Source organism: Hyperoodon ampullatus (genome assembly GCF_949752795.1).
Source record: "Hyperoodon ampullatus genome assembly, chromosome: 7".
Taxonomy (NCBI): Eukaryota; Metazoa; Chordata; class Mammalia; order Artiodactyla; family Ziphiidae; genus Hyperoodon; species Hyperoodon ampullatus.
This window is the reverse complement of record NC_136920.1, coordinates 77,113,808-77,140,224: the sequence shown is the minus strand read 5'-3', so window position 1 is coordinate 77,140,224 and position 26,417 is coordinate 77,113,808. Positions and strand designations below refer to the sequence as shown.

Sequence of the window (26,417 nt, the reverse complement as noted above, 5' to 3'; positions counted from 1 at the left end):
TAGCTAAGATTGATGTCAATGTATTTTTCCTAGGGGTTTTATGGTTTCAGGTCTTAAATGTGAGTCTTTAATCCATTTTAAATTTATTTTTATATATGGTATAAGGAAATAGTTCAGTTTCACTCTTTTGCAAGTAGTTGTCCAATTTTCCTAACACCATTTATTGTCTTTATTTCATTGTATGTTCTTGCCTCCTTTGTTGTAGATTAATTGATCACATAACTGTGGGTTCATTTCTGGGCTCTCTATTCTATTCCACTGACCTATGTGTCTGTTGTTATGCTAATACCATACTGTTTTGATTACTATAGCTTTGTAGTATAGTCTGAGATCAGTGCATGTCATACCACCAGCTTTGTTTTTCTTTCTCAATATAGCTTTGGTTATTGGAGGTTTTTTGTTTGTTTGGATGATTCTATACAAATTTTAGGATTATTTGTTCTAATTCAGTGAAAAATACCATTGGTATTTTGATAGGGGTTACATTGCTTTGGGAATACATACAAATGACCAAAAGACACATGAAAAGATGCTCAATATCACTAATCATCTGGGAAATGCAAATCAAAACCACAGTGAGACATCACCTTACACCTGTCAGAATGGCCATCATCCAAAAGGGAACCCTTGTGCACTGTTAGTGGGAATGTAAATTGGTGCAGCCACTATGGAAAACAGTACAGAGGTTCCCCCAAATGTTAAAAATAGAATTACCATATGATCCAACAATTCAACTTCTGAGTATCTATCCAAAGAAAACAAAAACACTAATAAGAAAGGATGTATGCACCCCTCTGTTCATTGGAGCATTACTTATAATAGCCAAGATATGGAAGAAACTAGTGTCCATAAATAGATGAATGGATAAAGAAGATGTGGTGTATATATACACACATATATAATGAAATATTACTTAGTCCTAAAAAAGAATGAAATATCTTCACTTGCAACAACATGGATTGACCTAGAGTACTAGGTGTGCTAAGTGAAATAAGTCAGACAGAGAAGAACAAATACTGTATGATTTCACTTATATGTGAACTCTAAAAACTAAAACAAAGAAAACAAAAGAGAAACAAACTTGTAGATACAGAGAACAAACTGGTGATTACTAGAGGGGAAGGGGAATGGGGACTGAGAGAAATAGGTGAAGGGGATTAAGTGGTACAAATTTCCAGTTATAAAATAAATGTCTTGGGGATGCAATCTACTGCATAAGGAATATAGTCAATAATACTGTAATAATTTTGTATGGTGATATATGGTTACTAGACTTATCATGGTGACCAATTCAAATGTATTTAGACGTTGGATCACTATGTTGAACACTTGAAACTAACATAATATTGTATGTCAACTCTACTTCAATAAAAAAGTGACCAGTTAACATTAATTGGTATTATAATTACATTTTCTCTTCATAAAGGCACATTTTATTAATTTTTTCATTATAAAGTATAAAAGTACCTTTTACTTTCAAGATGAGTTCTAAGATTACTTGCTAATGTTAATGTGGTAATTTAAAATACGTCTAGATATAATTTAATTTTAATTGCCTAACACAACTCTGTCTGATATTCACCATTATGAGTTCAAACCTTTTAGTAAAGATGTCAAATGAGTCACCAAAACATTTTTGTTTATTGCCTCTCATTGAACCCTAAATGTTAACAAGACTTTTTGTTGGAATGAGGGATCAACATTTTATACTCTTTAAGAACTAATGCCATAGCTGTTTTATTTTTATCAATAAAGCTCTTTCCGTTTACTTTGTAGTGTACAATTTTTGAATGGCCTGGAAAGAGAAAAATTATTCTTTGGGCTGACAAAAATGATAAAGAGGCTCATTGCTGATGAAAGGAAGAAGACAAAGAAGAATAGAGAAAGAAGGATTAGTTCCTCTTTCAAAAGGGGGTAAGATACTAGAGCTTTCTGCAGGGAAACTGAAGCACACCTTTCTTTCTGAGATTTGAAAGGAAGAGATGCCCTACATTTAAATATCTAGAGTATATCTTCCATTTAAAAATGAACCTAGCTAATCATCCAGTGAGGAAGAAAAGAGTAAAATAGCCTTTGATCAAGTCCTTTCTGTGGTGTTAAATGCAACTAATTATAATGAATATCACATATTTAATGAGTTCAAGAATTCCCCTTGGAAGAATTGGTCTGTCCTTTACAAAAAAGAGAGTTCAAGTGAGTTATTTGCATTTGGTAGGGAAGCTCAACTGTCTAAATCATACTCATTTAAAGGTGAAGTTCAGGGCTTCCCTGGTGGCGCAGTGGTTGAGAGTCCGCCTGCTGATGCAGAGGACACGGGTTCGTGCCCCGGTTTGGGAAGATCCCACATGCCGTGGAGCGGCTAGACCCGTGAGCCATGGCCGCTGAGCCTGCGTGTCCGGAGCCTGTGCTCTGCAACGGGAGAGGCCCGCGTACTGAAAAAAATAAAAGGTCCAGTTCAAAGTCTGCCATAATTTGTTATTATATATGTAATTTTTGAATGTAATATACAGTTATATATGTATATGACATCAACAAGAAAGTGACCCACTTAGAGTCAAGAAAATATATAGGTGAAGTGTAAAAGGGTTGGAATAGATATACCATAACAGTAACAACAAAACAAAACAAGACAACAACAAAAAAACTGGAGTGGCTAAGAAAATATCAGAAAAAAATATATTTTAAGATGAAAATTTTTACTAGAGACGAAGATATTTTAAAATGATAAAAGGATTATACCATCTAGAATGTATAATAATTATAAACTTATATGCACCTAACAACAGAACTTCAAAATACAATGAAGCAAAATCGACACAACGGAAAAGAGAGACAGTTCTACAATAATAGTTGGATACTTTAATACCTTTCTTTCAATAGCAGAACAGACAGAAGATCAACAAGAAAATAAAAAAACTTGCACAACATTATCAATCAACTAGACCTAACAGCCATCTATAAAACATTCCACCCAACAGCATCAGAATATACATTCTTTTCAAATGCACATGGATATACTATATGCTAGGCCATAAAACAAATTTCAGTACATTTTAAAGGATATAAACAATACAAAGAGTGCTCTCAGATGACAATAGAATGCAATAAGAAATTGTTAACAGAAATTTGTTGAAAAATCACAAATGGAAATTATACAATATATTCCTAAATAATTCATGGGTCAAGTAAGAACTCATAAGGGGAATTAGAAATAATTTGAGATGAATTAAAATGAAAGTATAACATATTAATACTTGATTAGTCACACATAGTCTTTTGAAAAGCAGAGGGGTTAGACAAAGAGATCTAAATTAATTAAAAAATCATTTATTATTCTGGGAATAAAAAGAACTGGGCTTAGTCTCAGTTTTGCCTTTCTTTATCTTTGTGTCTGTTGATCATCTTGGAATAGTCATTACATAGTCAGAATACAGTTGCCATCTCAGGAATCAAATACTGTTATCTCTAGGGCTACCATAACAAGATACCACAAACTTGTTAGCTTAAAAGAACAGAAATTTATTTTATCACAGCTCTAGAGGCCAGAAGATCAAACTCAGAGTGTTGAGAGGGCCATATTCTTTCTGACACCTCAAGGGGAGGATCCTTCTTTGTCTTAACCAGATTCTGGTGGTGGCCATCAATCACTGGTGTTGGCATTTTTTGATTTGCAGCTGCATCACTCTGGTCTCTTCCACTGTTGTCACATGGAATTGTCTCTGTGTGTTTCTGTCTCTGGAAACAATTTAAATAGAAATTTCTATTTTAAAAAATCAAACTGTTGATTACTATGCTCTGTTTAGATAGTTCCTCTAACCCACCCACCTCCATTTCCCCATATGTATTTGAGAAGGAAAGAGGAACTCCTGTGAGCTATCATTTTGGAAAAAATCAATGATACAGTGTTTTACTAGAGATGCCTCTTATCTAAAATATTTGAATTAAATATAAAATCTGGGGAAATTATCACCCAGTTTCCCTCTTCTACAGGCATGATCTAAATGATAGGCAGCAGAATATTTTATAGCCATGAGGTTTGCTGACATTATTGATTTGATCCAGAATCTGTATTTTCTCTCTAAAGAAAACAGTATTCTCTCTTTCCTTTCTTTAATTTATAATGTTGATGTCTTAAGACTATTGTCAGAGAGGATGCTTGTAGTTCAAATGATTTGGCTGTATTTCACCAGTATTATTACAAGATAGTCACACAATGGCTGGGCTCCAGTATAGACCTCGGTCCCTTTGTTCCACTGGGATACGGATGTGAAAGCCACTGTTTCCTTATATTCCGAAGACCAAATAAATAAACCAAATAAATAAACACAAAAAAACAAGTAAATGAAACTATCTTAAAACCAACTCTCTTTTCTTCCTCATCCATGTTAATTCTCTTCTACCTAAAATTACTTCCTGGAAGTGATTTTTATGTTTCTTAGAGCCTCTTTATGTATATATCCACACTAATGCATATAAAACTGTTCCTTGTAGATCTTTTACTTTTTCCATTTGAAGAATTATTTTCATATGTCATATAGAGTTTATCCATTGTCCTAGATATGCATTTTTCCTGTGTATTTGAGCATCATAGGAAGATAAATTCTACTCTTGAAAATGTTAACTGGTGACTGAGACACAGAAAGCTATTCTTCTTACCATTTTTCAGTAGTGAGTAGTAGATTCTGTAGGGGTGGAATTTTAAGATGTAAGTATACTGTTTTTCTACACTCCAATTACGTTCTCCTTATCATAGAAATTGACCAGTGATGTGTGCTGCTGACTTTTCAGAATCCATGTACATACAATCCATTAAGTTATTAGATATAACGTTGGTCAGAAAAGCATACTGTGAAATGTTGCTTTTATTTAAACTCCCACTATTTTCACTCCATGGTTTCAAGATTTGACTTCTTTATTGCCCTCTGGTGGTGGGCTCTGTGAACTGCATATTTACGGGTCTGGAGCACATATCTTCCCGGAGGTATTCAACTCCTCGGGTACAAGCTAAAGAGTAGATGATAAGAAGCATTCAGATTTATTAAAACTAATTAAGAATATCAGTAGCCTGACTGTTGTTTCTAAAAATATAAAATATTTATCCTTCTGTTGTCAAACAACCATATTTCATGAAAAGAAGTATAAATCCTTTTTTGCTTGCAATAAAAGAACAATGATTGAAGGTATTCTTCATTTGGACCAAATACCTTCTCTGAAAATATAAGTTAAAATAGGAGTTGAACTTTGCAAAATATTCTTTAGTAAATAAAACTCCACATATAATTTGAAATTATCATTGAATTTTACCTTAAATTTAAATATCTATATTGACTTAAATGGTGTACTCTGTAATTTCGGATGATTCCCTCCTTTATATCTTCTTCCTCTCTTCAACAAATAAAATACATATGAATGCCTAACATGAGGTAGGGTATTCTCTGTGAAATAATGATGTTGGTATACTTGATTTTGACTTAGCAGAGGGATTGAGCCTGTGTGTTGGTGAATTCTCCCCAGATGGTGCGTGGGGAGAGGGTCAGGCATGTCTCTGTGCTCCTGAAGTTTTCTCTGTGAAACTGTCAACCTCCAATATCAGAAATAACTTCCTTCGTCAGAAGGGATTTTCAGACATTAAAAGTTTTCTCTTAAAGTGCAAGTATTTTTAAAATCTATAAAATATAGGGCATTATAAATTTTCTTTAGTTACTACAAGCTGAATTTTAACTGAGAAGACTGGGGACTCCATGTATGTGTACATGCATGCATGCGTGCATGTTTGTGTGCTACACACGTGTCTGTGTGTGTGTGTGTGTAGGTCTACTGAGGATACAGAACATATTCTGGACATGAACGAGCAGTGGTGTATCAGAAGGGAAAAGAATATAAAGGACCAGCTTCACCTGCTTAATTTGTCCCCTGACCTGGTGTCGTCTTATTTTCCACCATCCTTTGCTGATCTGTATACTAAATACCCAGGGTTCCTGGGTACCCCCAGGTACCTCTGTAAGTTTTACAAGCCTATCAATATCCCACGTACAGTGGATGGAACCTGGACTTTTTGCCCATATAGTTTTCCTTTCCCTCAGAGTTTTTGTCTGAGTTATGTCATGGGGTAGGTACTGTTGTGAAAATTTGTGCTCACTTGTTAAATAGAAACTACTTATTTAACTGTTTAAACAAATAAACAGTATCTTGAGTCAGTTGCACGGCACCTCCAGTCTCCGCAAAGCAGAGTTACTTTGGGACAGGAAGTTCTTTTAGTTTCCCCTTAAATCAAAATACAAAGTTATTGAGCAATTCTAGGACCAACCCTATAGTTGCAAACTTGGGAAGAGATCACAGGATTCTGTAATCGTCTGCTTATCCCCTTACTGGGACAGGAAATAGCTCAATAGTTCTTATACTGAAGTTAAAAGGAAGAATAATACCGGAGCAAAGTCTGCATTTAAAGTCTGCGTCTTATTTTTATTTTCTCTTGGCACATAGTAGGTAACCGTTAAATGTTCTCTTGATAAATATTAAAAACACACAAGATACTTCATATACTAGGGGTCATAAAATTTCAACTTTTCTTTTGGTGTAGGGGTTGATGATGAAAAGTTTGGAAACTTCTGGTCCATGTTAATGTTCCTGCTTTGAGAACTGCAGGGCGCAGCTTTTAGATGGAAAAAGTTGCCAAGAGGACCAGAAGTAGAATAAAGACATTTCTGTAATTCTTCCTTATAATTTCATTTATTGGTTTTCAGCATCTAACTTTGAAAAGTTGCCTGAGGCTGCCTAGGGTCTGCAATAAGGATCACAGCTGTGCTGTCCTACCCCCTCCCCACACGTGGGAGCAGAGCCTCCCCCAGCAGTGCTAATAGAGCCCCATGGCTTTCCGCCCACCTTGGTACTGCTCAAGGCGGTGGCTTTTTTCTACCAGCCTCACCCTTCTCCATGTGAATCTTTTTCTTCTTTCCAGTTTTATTGAGATGTAATTGACATATAACACTGTATAAGTTTAAGGTGTACAGCATCATAATTTGATACATGTATATATTGCAAAATGATTACCACAATAAGGTTAGTTAACACATCCATGACCTTACACAATTAATTACCTTTTTTTGTGTGTGTGTGTGTGTGTGTGTGTGATGAGAACATGTAAGATCTACTATCTCAGAAACTTTTGAGTATGCAATAGTGTTGTTAACTATAGTCACCATGCTGTACATCAGACTCCCAGGATTTATTCATCTTATAACTGGAAGGTTATACCCTTTGACCAACAACTCCCCATTTCCTCCACTCCCCAGCCCTTGATGGCCAGCATTCTACTCGGTTTCTGTGAGAGCAGCGTTTTTAGATTACACGTAAAAGTGAGATTATGCAGTGTTTGTCTTTCTCTCTCTGACGTATTTCACTTAGCATAATGCCCTCAAGGTTCATCCAAGTTGTTGCAAATGGCAAGATTCCCTTATTTTTTAAGGCTGAATAACATTCCATTCTACATATGTGCCATATTTTCTTTATTCATTTGTCTGTCAATGGACACTATAGAAACAGAAACTCCCTCAGTTCCTACAAGTGTCCAAGGTAACAATAGACAAAATATGGATGTTGGTGGGTGTAGATCCAGGCAATAGGTTAGACTACATCCCACAGGCAGGAAGGCCACTATTTTAGGAGGAGCTGCTTTGAATATGAATCAAATAATAATTGATGTATATATCACCAGTTCAGAACTAACTCATCTGTTTTAGACACCTCACCATAGATATGAAATGAGAATGAGTGGAAAAAGAGGCTTCTGAAGGCAAACAGTCATAAAACCCATTATTATTCTGTAAAAAGGAGACTATACAGTCTTACCTTTAGAACCTCAAATCAAACAAAGACATGTAGCAGCCTCAGTAGGATATAATCGCAACAGAAAAAATACAGGCAGAAGGCAGAGGAAAAAGAAGTGCCATTTGGTATGGGAATAAATAGCTCTGTATGTCTCAAAAGCCTCCTATAAACATGTCTGGGTGTCAATATAGTGTAATAATTAATATCCATAAACCCTGAGTCTTAAGAAAAAAGAACTGTATCTTTTGCTGTCTTTTAGAAAGGGACAGAAAGGTAAGTATATTTGCTTTAATAAATACAGAGACTTAGTGCACTTAAATATTTGATCAAATAATTAAAAAAATGTTTCTTACAGTATACATCATTTTCTGATAAAACGGGTAAAATAAGGTTCTAGGGTGTGAGGCAGGCATGAGGTATTATACACATTTTCTTTTCTGTCCTTTTGTAGCTGAATATCCTTTTCCAGGCCTAAAGAAGTAGTAAAATTATGCACCTAAGATTGAATAAAAGGTTTCATAGACATATTTTACATATATGCCATTAGATTTCCACAGAGTTATTTCAGGCTGCTGACAGGCTGCTTGCTTGAGCTGAGACCCCTCTAAACAAAGCCCAGGAAGAAACTAACAACTTTGAAAGCCAACTTATTTATTCTGTGAGTAACTTGGCTGCAGAGCAGACTAATTACCCCTTTAACCACACTGTTTGAACTCATTGTACTTATCTGGGAATCACTATTCTGAAAGTAGAGAAGGGGACTAGGGAAGTTAAAAGAGACAAAAGATGTAAATATGGTCTCTTGGCAGAATCTCAAAGGTCAGGCAACAGGCTTATTTCTGATGGTTTTAAAAAGAGCAGATGAGCTGTGGTGTAAAGGTCCACTTTGGAATTCAAATTCTACCTCAGGTGCAGCCTGAGTGCTAGTCTCCACCTTGAGTGAATCACTGAAGGATCATTTCTCAGCACATAGTCAGTGTTTGTTAAATTTTCATATTATTTTATCCCAGTGAATAATACTGATGAGGGATTTTGAAACTATTAAATTCCGCCAAAGGGCTTGATTTTGTAATGATACCAAACCTTGGAAAATAAAGGAAGTAGAGATTGGTGAATCCTTGACAAATTATTAGAGTTACAACTGATTGTTTCATAAGGAAAGATAGGGAATGGATCATTTAGGAACCTGAATGAATACTTTGAATCTCATCTATTTCTGTGAAAACTACAGGTTAGTTGAGCTCAAAAATTGTAGGTATAAAAATTGTGTTTTTTGGTAATAAAATTTGTTTTAACCCTTCTCTCAATTATGCATTTAAATGTTGACCAATTCACAAGTAACTGTTTACAGTCAATGGATTGGCCAGTGGCTTTGGGATCATTCATTTTATAGTCTGGGATTTCCAGTGTTATCTTTATTTTCCCATGTATACTCTATTTCATACATTTTATTAGCAGTAGTAGTAGAAATAGTAGTAGTAGTATCATTATTATTTAGTTAGAGTAGAATTGTTTCTATAACTTCTTACGGTCAGACATATACTAAGCAACACACATTTTGAAAGCACTAGTGTTGGAGTAAATTCGATGTTGATGAGACTAGTCACTGCCCTTAAAGGAGCTTGTCTTCTAGTTGGAAAGATGTGACATATACAATAATCTGAGGCATTAAGTAAATACATGGGTCTGAGGGCAGAAGATCCTGAAGGAAGCAAGCTGCAAAGAACTCATTTTGAATCCTGGCATTAATATTGGCAGATCTCCTCACACCTTTTTAGGACAGTTATAGACAAAGCAAGTAGGACTGGAGAATACACTACAACGGCCAAAATAAGATTTAATGTCATTTCAGCCTAGGGGATTCTTTCTAGGCTTTGAGCATATGACAATTTAAATGCCACCTAAATAGTAAATTTACTTTAATGCTGACAATGTAGAAAAGATATTTTGCTGCAAAAGTATACACAGTAGTAACAAGTGGATTTTGGAAGAAACTAATATTTTGCCTTATACTGATGCTACACTATTGCCCTAGACCTAGCAGCAGCCTTTACTCTTTGTTGTTTTCTTCTAAGACTAAAGAGCCTCTTTATTGTTTGTGCTGATTTTTTTTCCACCAACAGATCTCAGAGCAATCTGAGTGCACTGGCCAGTTGGGACACAATTATCATTAGAATTCTTGGCTAGAGAAGAAAGCTCCTAATTTAAGAATGGCTTTTTGCCTTCTGAGAGCTCAGAAGAGCAAATTGCAAGCCATCTACATTTATAAAACATGTTTTAGTATGGAAAATTTCAAACATCTACAGAAGTAAAAAGAAAGAAGTAGAAACTTTCATCAATTGTCCTCATCAAATGTCAATTTCAGGCCAATATATTTTCTCTATACCCTCTCTTACTACTACCACCATAATCCCCAGCAATTTTAAAGCAAATCCCAGATTTCTTTTTCTCAGTGAAAACGTCAGTATACATATTTCTAAAATGCAAGAACTGCCCTTTTTAAGCTCAACTATGTCATTATCACACATCCGCAAATAATAATAATTCCTTAATATCAACAAATAGCCAGTCAGTTCATGTTTCCTTGGTTGTCCTATAAATGTATTTTTATTTTAATAACCATTATTTATTTGATTGCTGATCCAAACACAATTTCTTTTAAAGTATAGGTTTAAAAGAACTCAATTTGCTCATTTTTCTTGCAAGTATTTGTCATTGAATTCAAAGCATTCATCCAGTAGGGTTCCCAACTGTCTGGATTATGCTGATTGCATCCCCTTTATGCTTCTATATTTATCATGCTCCTTTGGCCCATGTATTTACTGTCAGTTGGTAGATAGATCTAGAGCACTGACATAATTCAGGTGTGGTTTTTTGTCAAGTTTACTTCATAGATAATATTGATGAATTCCAAAAGGAACTATAAAGTGTCTGTCTTACTGTGACGTTGCAGCCATTAATGATCAATGTCTAGATCCATTAATTTATTAAGGGTACCAAATGGTGATATTCTACTAATTAGATTATTATTCATTTACTAGCTAGAAGATTATTTCATCAACTACTTGGTTGCCCTGAGTTACAGTTTAATTAGGAAAGGAAGAATAAATGTTTCTTTTATTTTATTTACCAGTTTTACAAAAAAAGAAAAAACAGGAGAGAGAAAGGTTGACTGCAAAGTAGCTTCCGAAGATGACTAATGAGGTATTTTCTTTCTTTGTTGTTGTTTTCAGTGAGGTTGTTATAAATATCGATGCAGAGATTGTCCCCTCTTAGGTTCACGGATCCTGTTCAAGTTGGCTCCTGAGTCCTTTCCACACAACCACAGTAGTCTTTGAAGTCTTCCCAGCTCTCTTGTACGACAAGGTGTAACAGGAACATCTAGTTCGTTTCTTATGCTGGATTTGAAATCAGCTATTTCTCCAAGGAGGCATTATCCACTGTGTTTATTCAAACTTGTGTTCCTTCTAGTTTAACCTTCTCTCGAGACATGATTTTTTTTAAACAAATTACTTACTGAATTTTTTCACCTTTTCAAATCTTGCTATTCTCCAATCACTTCATTTCTGATTTTTTCTAATTTCTTTTATGTTTTTCTTAAAGCCAGTTTCTATTCCTTTTAAAATTTCTTTTACTTTTTCCGCAATATCAGGCAATAAATTTCATTTGTTCTGTGGACGTGTCTTTCTGTCACGTTTTCAGGATTTGCTGGAACTTTCTTTTCACCCTTCTTTTTTCTTTCTTTTTCTCACTGATTTTCTACAGGATGTGAGTGGAATACTCTTCTGTCACTCATTTTTAAATGAAATAAGTTTCCACTTTAGGAGGGAATCATAGATCAGAATATAATTTCTAGCTTCAGAACTCCAGGGCTCACTATCTTCTATTATCTTCACAACATAATTTTTAAAAATGACCTTAAAATTTCTAAAATCTTCCTCCTCGGCCCTCCTCTGCCCATTTACCCAGGGCTCCTCTTTCTTGTCCTTGTTGAGTATGGGGATTTGTTCTGGAATGGTGCTTTGGTTTGATAGGTGTCAAGGTTTCACAGACCCCAGAACACTTGGCATCCTCAGAACATTTCAAAGTTCTTGCACTCAGCTGCAAAGTGGAGCCTGCAACATTCACTCCCGGTTTCTGTCGCTGTTCTCAGTGAGTTTTTCAATCTCAGTGAGTTCTTGAACCATAGTAACCTTTGGCTCTCCTGAAAGAGAGAGAGAGTCCTTCCCTCGTCTTCCTCGCACACACCTTGGGATACACATATGTAGGTCTTTTTCCTGTTGTTGATTTGTTCCTACCTGGCTGTATGTTGCAGTTCATGTGGACACCTTGTTGTAGATGTTGTCTGTGGGTTTTTGATCTTGCTATTCTAGATGCTTTTCTTTCTTCTTTGTGGGGGTGGGGGCTTGTGTATTTAGGGGAGGGGTGGCATATTCAGGGATAAAAATCTTCTCTGTAGCCACCATCATTTCCCCAGAATCCTCTGCCATTAATATTTAAAAGAAAATCATAGGAATCATTATCCGGATCCTTAGGATAATCATTACATTGTATCTGTCTTTTTTCCAGGCTTCAAGCTGCCTGTGGCTCCCCACGTTAGTATACTGACATGACTGGGCAATGCCTAATTTGACAGGTTCTTTCTGTACTACCTTCCTCTTAATCATGACAGTCTTGTACGCTATACGTAGTCTTCTTTACTGATAGGGAATTTAGAAAATACAGGAAGCCATGGGTTTAATAGCTGAAAGTGGAATTAATGTATTATTTTTCTCAGGTAAAATATCATAAGACTCCTTAGGCCAAAGTTGTAAAATGAAATCGCAAATTTCCTGGAATCATTTTGCAAACGTGAATGCCCACATAAAGTACACTAGGACTTGAATCCAAGGAATAACACATTTTTAGAGCCTCCCGATTTATAAACTTAGTACAATTCTGCATTACTTCTTAAGGCAACTGAAGAAAATAATTTTGTGATCAAATAAATATTGATTTTATTAACATAGTTATTTTAAAAGTTTATAAGGCTTTTAAAAAATGTTAAGGCTCTGTCAGCCTCATCAGTTGTTATTTCTTTTCTAGAATCTTGGATAAAGGAGCAGTGGTTTGAGGGGAAACATGGTATAAAATGGGAAGATAATCTAACAGTGAAGATAGTTATATCTCTTCCTGTGTGATGAACTACTCCTAAGCTTGGTGGTTTAAAACAGCAGGCACTTTATCTCCTCACAATTTGTGAATCAGCAGAATGGGCTGGGATCCCCTGGGTGGATCTATCTTGCTTTCACCTGAGGTGACTACTGAGGCTGCCATCATCTGGTTGCTGGACTGGGGCTGGTTGCTTTCACATGTGTGGCCATTGGTGCTGGCTGTGGCCTGTGCCTATTCTCCACTAGGTTAGCCAGGCTTCCTAACATGTCAGGTTTCCATGAGGACAAGCCCTAAAGCACGAGTACTCTCCAAGCTTCAGCTCTTGATATGCCATTGGGCCAAAGCAAGTCATGTGACCAAACCCAGGTCAAGGTGGAACAAAACTACACAGGGTGAGAAAACGGGGGGAGGGGCATTTTCACTGGGGGTCAGTAGTCTTAACAAACTGCTGCAATAACTATATAAAGAAAAGCCCCCCGGAGGACAACTGGCCAAAAATAAATGTGTGCGGGGTGGGGTGGGGGTTTGGCATGGGGGGGCAAAGGCAGTAAACAGGGGCTACCAAAATCTGAAGATTCTGGAATTTTTGGAAAATCCACTGGGATTAAAGGAGTTACACAACCATGTTCTGACACCAGAAGAAAGGTCCCAGTTGAGCATCAGGGAAGTCTAGCGCTCTTCCTCCATCGCATCAATTTCCACATTTCTTTGGCTCAGCATATTTGTAGAATGAATCATGACTTTCTATAAATTTTTAGTTCAGTTTTTCAAAGAAATAGTGACCTCGCTTCTATCTGCTGTGCCACAAAAATGCCGTAGAAAAAAATTCCTTCTGTTAAATCGCTCAGTAGGTGAAATTGTATGTGTAACCTAGTACCAAAGAGGTATTAAGAATCGCCACAGCCGAGCCGGCCCTCCGCACCACGCACCCTATAGCAGCCAGTGGGTGAGCCGGGAGTCGAGGAGGTCACCGTGGGAAGGAGGGGCGCGGGCAACGTGTCAGCCTCCTTCCGTCTCCGTGGAGCCACCTCCTGCCTCTGGTACAGGGAGTCGTCCACAGCAGCCGTCGGTGGCCAGCCTTGCAGCACTGTGTTCTAGGTCAGTAGCTTCCAAGACTCCAGTTGGATTCATTGGAGTAGGCAACGTGGGGAATCCAGTGGCAAAAGAGCTCTTGAAACATGGCTAGCCACTCACTATTGCTGATGTGTTCCCTGATGCATGCAAAGAGCTGCTAGATGCAAGTGAACCCGGTAGTGTCTTCTGCAGCGGATGTAGCCGAAAAAGGTGACAGAATTATTACAGTGCATCAATGCGCTAGAAGCTTATACTGGAGCAAATGGAATTCAAAAAAAAGTGAAGAAAGACTATTAATAGATTCTAGTACTGTTGATCCTATGGTTTTGAGAGAATTGGCCAAAGAAGTTGAGAAAATGGGAGCAGTTTTCTCGGATGCCCCTGTTTCTGGTGGTGTGGGAACGGCTCGGTCTGGCAACCTCACATTTAGGATGGGAGGGGTTGAGCTGCTGTGGTGCATGGGCTCCCATGTGGTGCATCGTGGAGCTGTTGGGACTGGCCAGGCTTCGAAGATCTGCAAACACTTGCTGTTAGCTATTAGTAGGATTGGAACTGCTGAAGCTATGAATCTGGGACTCAGATTAGGGCTTGACCCAAAACTCTTGGCTAAAATCCTAAATACGAGCTTAGGACGATGTTGGTCAAGTGACACTTACAATCCTGTACCTGGGGTGATGGATGGAGTTCACCTGGCTAATTACTATCAGGGCGGATTTGGAGCAACACTCATGGCTAAGGATCTGGGATTAGCATGAGGCTCTGCTACCAGCACGAAGAGCCCAATCCTTCTGGGCAGTCAAGCCCATCAGATCTGCAGGGATGTTGTGCGTGAAGGGCTACTTCTCATTCGTGGTCCAGTTTTTGCAAGAGGAGGAGACATTCTGAGTTTGCCCTCTGGCTGTGAACACTGAAACATTGAAACCAAACTGTGTCTTGGAGCCCCTTATGGCTCACTCCACAGGAAAATGGGCTTAATCAAAGGTCAACTGTCTGCTTTTGAGTGTCTAGGTCAGGGGTCCCCAACCCCTTGGCCTCGGACGGGTACCAGTCCACAGCCTCTTAGGAAGTGGTCTGCACAGCAGGAGGTGAGTCACAAGCAAGCCAGCTATAAGCTTCATTTGCCGCTCCCTATGGCTCACATTACCGCCTGAACCCCACACACCCCGCCTCCCCTCCCTGGAAAAATTTGCTTCCAGGAAACCGGTCCCTGGTTCCAAAAAGGTTAGGGACCTCTGGTCTAGGTCACAATAGATCCTGGGATTTTTCACCCATTTTAAACTGCTTATTCTTTTTATCTATTTAACAAACATATCATCTGTAATTTTTTTTTCTGCAAGCCACTGATGGTAACTGCTAGCTAGCTAGCTGATTGGCCTTTTTCAAAAGTTTGATTCCTGAGCATCTTCAGCTAAAACGCTGCCTACTTCACTCAGGATATTATTTACTCCACTTTACAAATAAAACTAAAATTGTTTTCAACAGGATAAAATCTATCCTCGAGGAAAGAAAAGAAATTGGTGTGAGAAAAGGTATTAGAGAAAGGGGAAGTATAGTGAATTACTACCTGTGTGCCTCAGAAAATTTGTCCTGTTATCCCAGTGGTGATATTCTTGCATTGAGATTACTGGTTTATTTTCTAGGAGTTGTTAAAGCAAGAGAACTCCTTGCTGCATGTTATGTAATTTGGACTCTTACAATTATCTTGGTGTGCCCCTCTTGTAACAACTTCCCATACTCAGCAAACTGTTTTTTTCATATTTTTGCTTCCTTGTACATTTTTACTGCATATTTTTTACTTCAAAAGAATGACATCTTTAGAACTGTTTCAGAGCCAGCGATGATACGTGCTTTAGATAATTATTACACTATGCTAAATATAACCATATTCTTTTGAATTCAAATAAATTTCTATGCTGATAAAAAAAGAGAGGCACATTTCATCAATGTTTAAATAGTATCCTTCCTCCTCTAAAACTTAAAATAGGATTCAGTCTGATTCCTAAAGGGTTATTTTCTTCAACAACAAGAGCTGACTTAGGCCGTTTCTTGGCAGTGGAATCTGAGCACAGAGGTCTCTGTCTCACTGCCCTTTGATTCTCACTCACGGTATCCTGGGTGAATGTAATGGATGGGCGTGCCCTTATGACTTAGCCTGCTGCTACTGCTCCTGATGAGGGCTAATGGTGTGGGCCACTTTAAATCTTGCCCAGCAAAGTGCTGACATCTGGGGTTTCCTATCAAGTTTACCAGATATTCCACAGTAATTTCATAATTTACACAACATAAAAACACTGATCTTGAGCTTAGGAAAACATTTCATTTAAACAGATACAGAACACTACTCTACAAAATGGTTTAAAATTTGTGAGCAATTACATTAAATAAACTCTAATATAAATTAATCTAATACAAGTAAACTAATAGTTGCAAAGCTACTGGTCGCTTCAGAAGTGGTGGCTACGGATAACTTCAAAGTTGTTTCCTCAATGCATTAAGAGGCGAAACTATTTGCTGTCAACTTCTTCTTGGGGAAGCTTTTTTCCTTAGTTTGATGCTGATTCGCGTTATGAATGTATAGGAACCATTACTGGTTCTTCCTTTCCATATTCAGTGCACCATTATACTTCTATCCTCTTAAGATCTGGATATCTGTTACTGCTACTGTTGGCTGGAGCCTGGCAGGAGGAAAGCTATCAAGAAAAAAGGTCAACAAGTGTTAAAGAGTTTTAGCATACTACTGAGACTTTTTATCTACCATAATCATAAGAAATAATAATTAAAATTACAGCCTGGTCAGTGAGACCTTGAGTAAATTGTGGAAGCATCCATGTTTCCTACAGTTTCAGGGGATGGATATTTCCTGTTATTAACTCTATATCCTCTTCAACTGGAACAGAGAGACCTTTCTCTGTTGAAGCAGTTTTGTCTTTTTCCTGGGCATTTTTAGTTTTCTCTTATGAGAGACTTGTAAAGCTTACATACACAAACTTACACATACACGTATAAAGCAAAGAAGGGATAGAGTAGTCTTGAGAGGACACTGTTTTGTAGCAGGCACACAAGACAGAGGTAATACTCCCTGATTGCATTTGCCTCCCTAGCCCCATCTCCTTTGTGGAAAGCATCAGCATTCTGACTGGTCTCTGCACCCCACTAACTGGACGGAACACTGCATTGGCATTCTTAGGGAGCACTGATGGTCCCTCCGGAAACTGTGGTTAGAGCTTGTGCAGCCACAGTGCACAGGAAAGAAACAAATATACTTCATATAACATGCTTACTCTGTTTTGCTTAATTAGCACTTATTCCCTGTAAAAGGCTGATTTCTGCTTTGACAGGGAGTAATCGAACTCTGTATTCACCCAAACCATAAAATTAAAGTTAACATACCTCAGCTTTTCATCCTACTGGAAGAAATGTATGAAATCTAAAGTTATTTTTTAATTGCTGCTGTTTAGAATGCCTGAGGCCCATTTGCTGAACTTGTTAAAGAGCAGTGTTAAGGAGGGTATTTTTCGTTTCTTTCTTTTCCGACCACAGCATGAATTCTCAGCCCAAAGTGTGCCCTGTTTCCCACAATAGAGACGGGGAAAAGTGAGAGTCTCTCATCAAAAAGCATGAGACAACTACAAATACTTTTCTCCCAGAGTTAACATTGATGACAGTCTTTGTGGACAAGGACTTCCTCTTTTTGCGGGAATACAGTAGAAATGCAAGTCATACTCTCCATAATTTCACTACTGGAAAAATAATTTCATAGTCCATATATATATATGTGTATATATATATATATATATATATACACACACACACACACATATATATATATTTTTTTTTTTTTTTTTTTTTTTGCGGTACGCGTGCCTGTCACTGCTGTGGCACTTCCTGTTGCAGAGCACAGGCTCCGCACGCGCAGGCTCAGCGGCCCTGGCTCACGGGCCCAGCCGCTCCGTGGCATGTGGGATCTTCCTGGACTGGGGCACGAACCCGTGTCCCCTGCATCGGCAGGCAGACTCTCAACCACTGCGCCACCAGGGAAGCCCCATAGTCCATATTTTTTATTGGTCTTCTTAAAAACATATACAGTGTTTACAATAAGGAGTAAAAGAGAAGATTTTCAATGCGATAATTCAAGGAGCATTTTGTAAAGGCAGGATCCAGTCCCAAATTTGGAAAATTAACACACACCTATGAGATCAAAGAGTCACCTGCAAAAAATTTTGTTATGTTTTTCTTTCATACTAGTTTCCTAAAGGTGCATTGTTACTTCTTGGTAATGTAATAGTCAGAAATGACTATATGGTGGCCATTTGAGGAAGAAGTAGCTCTTACATAAGTGTCTAGTGACCTTATCTCTTTTGATACAATACCTCTTGGTTTCAGAGGCTTGCACAGATTTCCTCTAAATGAATAAACTTAGTAAGATTTTTCTAACTATCAGTTAATCTAAAAGTAGATTTAGAAATCTACTTCTGAAGCAGTTTTGTTAAGTAATTATTGGTCAGTTCTCTTTCTGATTGGTACTTCTTTCTGCAAAACAAATCCCTGTACTTAGAACAATTAATACCACCATCCCTGGCTCCTTGATTATTACACAGTGATGTTTCTTGAGAAAAAAGCTTACCCTTTTTGGGGGGAAACTTCAGTCCATGAAGTAAAACTTCATTAAAACTAGATCTGCTTCTAATGCCAGTGTGATGCAGATCAGTATCCCCTTTCTTTTGACTTTCCAGGCTGTGTGAAGAGAATGGTATGGTTTGGTTTAGGAAGGGTTGTAGCTTAAGAGGATTGCATTATGTTTCTGTGTCACTTTGGGGGGTTTTATTTCAATATTGTATCCTGTTCTGTAAAAACACCATAGTCATTCTCTTACTTATTATTAAATAATTAAACGCTGCCCTTTGTTTACTTTCCCCTTCTGATCAGAAGACTCCTCTCCACTCTAGGCCTTGATCTGAGTTCCAATTCATCAGCTTGTAGTAGCTACACTTCTGGTTTCTTTTTTTTTTTTTTTGCTGTATGCGGGCCTCTCACTGTTGTGGCCTCTCCCGTTGTGGAACACAGGCTCCGGACGCGCAGGCTCAGCGGCCATGGCTCACGTGCCTTGCCGCTCCACGGCATGTGGGATCTTCCCGGACCGGGGCACGAACCCGTGTCCCCTGCATCGGCAGGCGGACTCTCAAGCACTGCGCCACCAGGGAAGCCCTACACTTCTGGTTTCTGAAGTCAGACAGATATGGGTCCCATTTCTGTCTTCATCAGTTATAATTTATTCTCTGATATATGCATACCAGAGCTGGCAGTGACAAACATTTTGCTTCTCCTTATTTTCCCAGGGTTCTGTGCATTTTAATAGAGGATCACAATATTTTAAGTAGAGCTGGGATGGGGTGGAAAGAAAGAGCAGGAAAACATGCTTTTAGGAAGGTCTGAAATACAAATCACATGGAGGTAACTGCTTGAGAGAAAACCACCCCTACCTGAGTATTGTCAATAAAGTAGCACAGGGAGGCAAACGAATCAATTGTTCACTAAAAATATTTTTCTTTAGAAGAATAAAATTCACAAGAAAGCCTCATTGCAAATAAAATATATTTGTTTTCCTAAAGGAAGATATTTGAAAAGTCGTAGTAAATACCTGCTTTGACCTTCTGTGTCCCTAGTGTTCTATCTCCACTAAGTTTTATGAACACTACGTAGAGGAGGAGCCTGAGTCTCAAAGACCATAAGTAAGAGATGGATTCCAGAGGCTTTGCAAGGTCCATTATGCCCCATGACTTCCCATTGCTTGTGCTGTTCATCCAGATAGGTGCTTAGGATACCAGAATGAATACATCTCTTTTGAGAGGTTTTTAACAGACATTAGATACTAAACAAGTACAACACCTAACAAATAGAACAGAATGCTTTATTTAAAGCAGAAACAGAATAAATGCTCACCTAGTATCATTTAAATCCCCTTTAAATTATTTTTTGAATGAACATGTTTATATTTGAGGGTACTTTCTTATTTTTTCCTAGTTCCCTTTACTTGCACCTCCTTTCTTTTTCTCTTTTCCCAACTGAAACGTTTATGGTTTCAAAAGTAATTACTTCTTGAAGAAAGTTTTCGTGTATACTAAGTGCTACCTAATGGAAGCCATAAGCATAGAGTCTGCTAGCATTTAGAGTGGTATAATACATAGCCAGGTTGAATCAAGTGGGAGAGAAGGTTAATGATTCTTTTAAACTGGCAGTGTTGCCGGAGGTGGATTAATATGCTTTTTGAATCTCTTATGTGCTGTAAGTCTCCTTGATCACAATCACTATGTTAATGGTTGAGGTTTTGAATTAGAGGTGTCTCCTGGGCTCAGCTGGGCCAAGTCCCTTCATCTCTCTGGCCATATTAGGTGATAGTTTTCTCATTTCAATACGCGATCTATGTTAGAGGGAGTGTTGACTATACCAGACTTTCAACGTGGTCACCCAGAAAGTGGAAGAATCTCTCTACTGGTGATTAATCATAACTCTTTTCATTGTGAATATAGTCCTTCCCTTAGGTAAGGCAGGAACACCATGAAAAATAGAAAGTTCTCGGGTGTCTGTGGAAGCTGGAGTGCTCTCGACCTGTCAGCTCACTGGCAGAGCAGGCTTCGTCCGGACACTAGAGAACAAAATGTGAAATTGGCACCAGCCAGCCTCTCCATTGCACAGGATATCCCTATTTAAATTTGACAACCAGGATATTTTACAATTTGAAATTCTTGTCATCTGGTTTTCTTTAGTTTTTTCTTTGGGTTGAAAAGACTGAGAAGCTTGTTAAAAAATCTGGAATTCTGATGGTGAGGCTTAACCAGATCTATTGAGTCATCAATCAGCAAACATTGACCAACGCTTACCATTCCCCCAGTTACTATACTAAGGACCCAGACACGTCTCAGATAGTGGCCTTGCTCATTCACTGTATTTACAGTACTTTTTTCTAAATGTAACCAGAGCTGAGGTAAAGACAAGACATTGATTTGAGTCTGAAGTAAACAAAGCTGACTGGTCTGATCCCTTCAGTTTCCAGAATTATTTTGTTTCAGGTAGTAATTTTCCCAGACCAATAGAACAAAGTTCTATCGTCTATTTATTTAAAATTTTATCACAATAGTCCTTGCCCCTTTGACCTCTAGTGAGGAAACTTGCATAAGAAACTGAAATATGCTTAGGTTCTATGGGTAAGTGCAGATAATGATATGAATGAAATTGAAAATGAAAGCCAAAGGTGGAAAAGGCAGTTCTGAATAGATTAAGTAAGACAGAGGTATTTGAAAAATCAAGTAGAAAAGATACAATAAGGGATGGAGAGCTTCTGGAAGTTTTCTAATAGGTGAGGGGTTGGTACATCTTTTTTTTTTTTTTTTTTTTTTCTTAATAACATGTCTGGCAGTTGTATGCCAGAGAAAGTTATAAGGGGGTTGACTATATGCATGAAGTCCAGTGAGAACACTGTTTCTGTAGGCCACTGACGATGTTCTGAGTGTACATTCTACAGTACTAGAAATTAAGTTAGGAAACAAAGGGTAATCTGATGTCATTTTAAATGAAATTTCACAAATGATTAGAGCTAAAAAGGTGTCTTTTTTCACTCAGCCAACACGTTGAGCACGTACTATGGGGCAAGCACTGTGCTTATGGGTAAGAGATAAAAGAAAAAATAAAGGCCAGAGGAACTCAAAAGAGAGTGTGAGAGATGCATGAACAACTCATTACAATCGAATAGGGATAGGCTATTAAATAAATAGATCATAAAAATATAAATTTGTAAAACAGAACTTGGAGTCAGTAACCCTTCTAGGGGATATTAAAGAGAATGCCAACAATGAGGGGGTCTTGGAATTAGGTTTTGAACGTCAGTAGGAATGTTCCACGTGGAGAGAAGGTCAGGGGCATATCAGGCAGAAGGAACATCCTGGACTTGAGAACCAACACAATATATTTAAGTGACTGTAAATGAGATTCTTTTTGACTAGAGCATAGGGTATAAGTTGCCAAATGGTAGAAAATAGAGTATAAATGTTAGGCTGGAATGAAAGTATAAAGTGTCATAATTCTTACGATGAAAGATAGGTGTTTTCTACAAAATGGGTTACTTATAAATATTTTAAAAATAGAGACCCCGAGAGAGGAGCACGCCCGAGGAGCAGCCCCCGGACCGGAGCCTCGGGAGCCCGGGGCTGGTGAGCGAGTCCCCACGGGGTAGGTGTTGCGTCTGCAGGCCTGCAGGCGGTTGTGGAGCCGGCGGCCCTTGGAGAGCAGGGCTTGGGAGACCGCGGCTTGGAGAGCGGGGCTTGGCTTTGCCCGCCCCAGGGCCCGCAGTAGAGCCACCGGGAGGGTTTGACTGCTTCCCGGAGGTGGAGGGGCTGGGCTGGAGGACAGGGCCTGCTGCTCCTGATGGGGCACCCCTGGGACTTGTGAGCTCCGGGTGTCCTGGGGGAGCAGGGTCCACAGGCTCGGCTGGGACATGCCGCGTCCTCCCCTCCGTCCAACCCCGATCCTCCTCCTAGTACTCACCCTCCTGTCGCCATCTCGGCATCTCGCACGTGTGTCTCAAGGCGTGTCAGCACCTTGGTTGTCTAATGTAAGCGTCCGCTGCCCCCCTGGGTTGTGCCCTGTGGAATCGCACAGTGTAATTGGTGCAGGATGAGTCTGCAAGGCTTCTGTCCTGCTGCCTCGGTTGAGGAAGGAAGCGATTGGGCCTGAGAAGGGAGATGACTTGTCCTAGATCCTCACCGGGTGTGCACGTGGGGTCGCTCACAGGACTCCAAACTCCTAGGGCAGGTGTTCTGTCCACTTAAAGTCAGTGTTAATAAAAGATGTTTTTGAGCGTCGCACTTAAGTTTGTAAAGTTTGTACAAATCATTGCAAGACTGAAACGCACCTGAGTGTGTCCCTTTATTCTGGGTATCCTGTGGATTTTCTGATCTAAGTTGTTAACAGACTGAGAAGAGGTAAACTATAAGCGTTTTTAAATTTCATATTTAATGACGGAGGTTTATTTCAATAGGATTCAATGTACACTCGCTACGGAAAAAGAGAGTATCCCCTCAGGTACCACAGTCACGTGGGAATCACAGACCTGAGGGTGGTTGCTCCCTCCTTATTCTCACAGGCCCTTCTGAAGGTGAAAGGATGGGTCTCCCACAGGTGTCTCTTGTGGAGCGCGGGGCGGGTGCTCGTGCACCCCGAGCCACTTCAGTCGTAGCTTCACTGCCTGCGTTTTCCTTCTCCAGGTCCGCCTCCACTGTCACAGTCCTGCACGTTGTTCCAAGAGCAGCGGAAAATGAATCAGCCTCTGGTGAGTTTTGCTGTTTACGTATTTACCTGCTGCTGTTCTTTTGTGATAACACCTTGGGAGGCGAATAGTTCAAAAGTTAAAATGGGAAAGTAGGAGTAGGTAAAAGATGTGGTTAGACAAAGCGTAGAGGAGCAGGTCAGCACCAAGTGTTTCTGGCAAGTTCTACGTGTAGATCCCAGGATCCTCTTAGAGCCACAGTACAAGCCTCGTGTTCTTGACATTTGTGGCAAAACACCATCCCTTGCTCGACTTACATGGTCCTGCCGAAGCACTTTTGTTCTCGGGCGTTAAAAGGTTTCCTTGAGGATCCCGCTGTAGGCCGCGAGCCTTCCTGAGAGACAGCCCCTAACGTGTTGACATTGGTGCCTTCCTTGTGCTTCCTGTAAGCCGAGAGCGTGCTGTCCAGGGAGCACTCAGTGCATATAACTTGTCTGTTCAGTAGAACACCGTTGTCACATAGGTACATTGTTTTCAGTGCTCAGTCGAGGGATGCAATGAGGATCATCTGGAAGAACAGCCTTGTCACCCTTCCAGTAAATTTCGCTCTTTGTCTGTTACAATCTCAGAGGGTCGCGTTACACACCATGCAGTGAGGTCTCTGGCAAAGATTCTTGTTTCCCAGCTGAATTGTATCGTGCAGCCTGCGGTCTTGGTTCTGCCCCTCCACGGAACCTGATCCGGTTGAGGTGACCTGGCATCCAGCATACAAAGCAGTGGAGATTTGCCAGTCGTCACCTCAGACCACTGTCGCCTTGCCATCTGCAGAGTCTGCTCTGTTGGTTTCTGTGACAGATCTCTCCTTGCTGTCTTCCTGACTGATTCTTTCTTCCGCCCTCTTTGTGTGTTGTCTTTTCACCCTTGGTTCATGACTCTTCAACCCGTCTGATCTCACCCTCTGGTGCTTTTCACCTCCAACTCTGTCAGTTCTCCCACCTGGACCAGATAGATGCCTCTGTCCAGCCACTTGCCAGCATCTCTATGGAGTTTGTCCACAGGGCACCTCGGATTACTAGATCCAGTAGATCCAGAAATGATTATTTACAGCTCCCCTGCCCCTTGCCTTGTCCTGTTGTCCCTGGCGGCTCATCGTTGCATCATCCAGCCTGTCACCAGCCCAGAAAAATGAGTTCATTCTAAAGTCCTTCTCCATCCTCTGTTACCACGTTGTAATGTGAGGCTTGTTAATGTCGTATTCTAAATGGTTTTTATTTGTTCTCCTTCATCCCATACTTGCTACTATTAAAACAGCTTATCCGTTCATTTTTGTAGTTACAGAAACTTTTTTTCTGTGCCGCTACCTCTTTCCTCCAGCAGCTCAAGTGTATTCTCCACGCTGAGTATTTCTCCTAAAATATTAATCACAGCGTTTTGTCTGCATGTGGGAAGCACTTTAGAGGTTTCCTGGGTGACTGGACAAACGAGGTTGCCGTTCTGTGGAGCCATTAACCATCGAGCCCAGCACTGGGGGGAGGTCATACCTCGCCGATGATGCGTTTGGATGGATCTGTGGGGTAAAATCCTGATCGGAGAGGCTTAGGAGAGAGGAGTGGGAGAACTGGGTTTGTTCTGGTCCCAACTTTTTCAAGACATTTTGCTGTGACGGGGAAAATAGAAACTGGACAGTAGCTGGGGTAGGAGCTGAGGTCCGGGGAGGATGTTGTGTTGTTTTGTGTTGTGATGGGAGAAATAACAGTGGGAATGATCCAGTAGATGCGTGTAGGGGAGGGGAGAGCTGCTGCCCGTGGTCCTGGAGTGGGGAGGGGATGGCAGAGCTGGGTTGCAGGTGGGGAAGCCCTCCGATGGCTTCTCTGTTCTCAGGGAAGCAGGTCCTCAGCTGAGGGTGAGGGTGAGGTTGGGGGTTTGAGGGGAGAGCAGAGCTCTGGGGCCCAGCTCCATCGTGACCATCAGCACACACAGTGCATCCAGCTGGGAAGACTGTACTTGCCTTCCCTGCCTGAAAAGCCATCTCCTTTCTTAAATGTGGGAGTAATTACTCTTTGGGGAGCCTATGTAATTACATGGGTGCTTCTCAGCTCAAAACGAATTGAGTGCCAGTTCTGTCCACGGACATTTTCTTCTCTGCTGATGGAAGGGTCCCCAGGGGAAGTGTGCTACTTGCCTGGCTCTTGGCCTCGAGGACCCTTCACACCATCTAGTGTTCTGTCTTTTATCTTTGACATAAACATCAAATGTCTTCAGGTTGTGCATGTGATCTTAAGAAGCAATTCCCTGCTTCCGGGAGCTTCTGTTCTCCTCGGGAAAGGCACTTCACAGACGTAATTACATGAGAGGACGGGAATCCTGCCCGTCGATACGTAGGGAACTCCAGAGTGCTGACAAAGCAGAGCCTGCTTTTATTTATTCATTTAAATTTTTTATTTGTTTACTATTTAACTTATTCAGTTTTGGCTGCGTTGGGTCTCTGTTGCTGCGCGCGGGCTTTGTTCTCTAGTTGCGGCGAGCGGGTGCTACTCTTCGTGGCGGTGCGCGGGCTTCTCATTGCGGTGGCTTCTCTTATTGTGGAGCATGGCTTCTAGGCATGCGGGCTTCAGTAGTTGCGGGTCCCGGGCTCAGTAGTTGTGGTGCGCAGGCTCTAGAGCGCAGGCTCAGTAGTTGTGGCGCACGAGCTTAGTTGCTCCGCAGCACGTGGGATCTTCCCGGACCAGGGTTCCAACCCGTGTGCCCACCATTGGCAGGCGGATTCTTAACCAGTGTGCCACCAGGGAAGTCCGAGAGCCTGGTTTTAAATGCATTGTCAGAGCACGTGGCTCAGTGACTCGGGGAAGGGGGACGGCCCTCAAGTGCCCAGGACTTGGGTAGCTGCAGAGGTTGGCGAGGCTCTCAGAGCAGCGTGAGGTGGACTGGATGAGGCTCCTGAGGTGCTGGTAAGGATCTCCTTCCTTAGGATGTGGGCCTCCCGTCAGGAAGAGCGGGACATGAAGGCAGGCAGACCCTGAGGTTTCCTGAAGAGCCTCCCCTCTGTGCTGGTTTTGGTTTCTTCCTGTGGAGAAACTGAAACCTTGTAATTGGGACAGTGAGT

General features: G+C 40.2%; 3 pseudogenes across 3 annotated transcripts in view; 2 read left to right on the top strand and 1 right to left on the bottom strand.

The window, feature by feature from the left end:
- LOC307055613 (centrosomal protein of 78 kDa-like) overlaps positions 1-26,417 on the bottom strand; it is a 591,539-nt pseudogene that overhangs the window by 248,589 nt on the left and 316,533 nt on the right. The window lies entirely within an intron of this gene.
- LOC307056583 (centrosomal protein of 78 kDa-like) overlaps positions 1-26,417 on the top strand; it is a 170,850-nt pseudogene that overhangs the window by 14,731 nt on the left and 129,702 nt on the right. The window lies entirely within an intron of this gene.
- On the top strand, positions 11,020-14,940 carry LOC307056585 (3-hydroxyisobutyrate dehydrogenase, mitochondrial-like; annotated as a pseudogene). Its single transcript has 2 exons — positions 11,020-11,031; positions 13,918-14,940. The product of its transcript is annotated as a 3-hydroxyisobutyrate dehydrogenase, mitochondrial-like (transcript).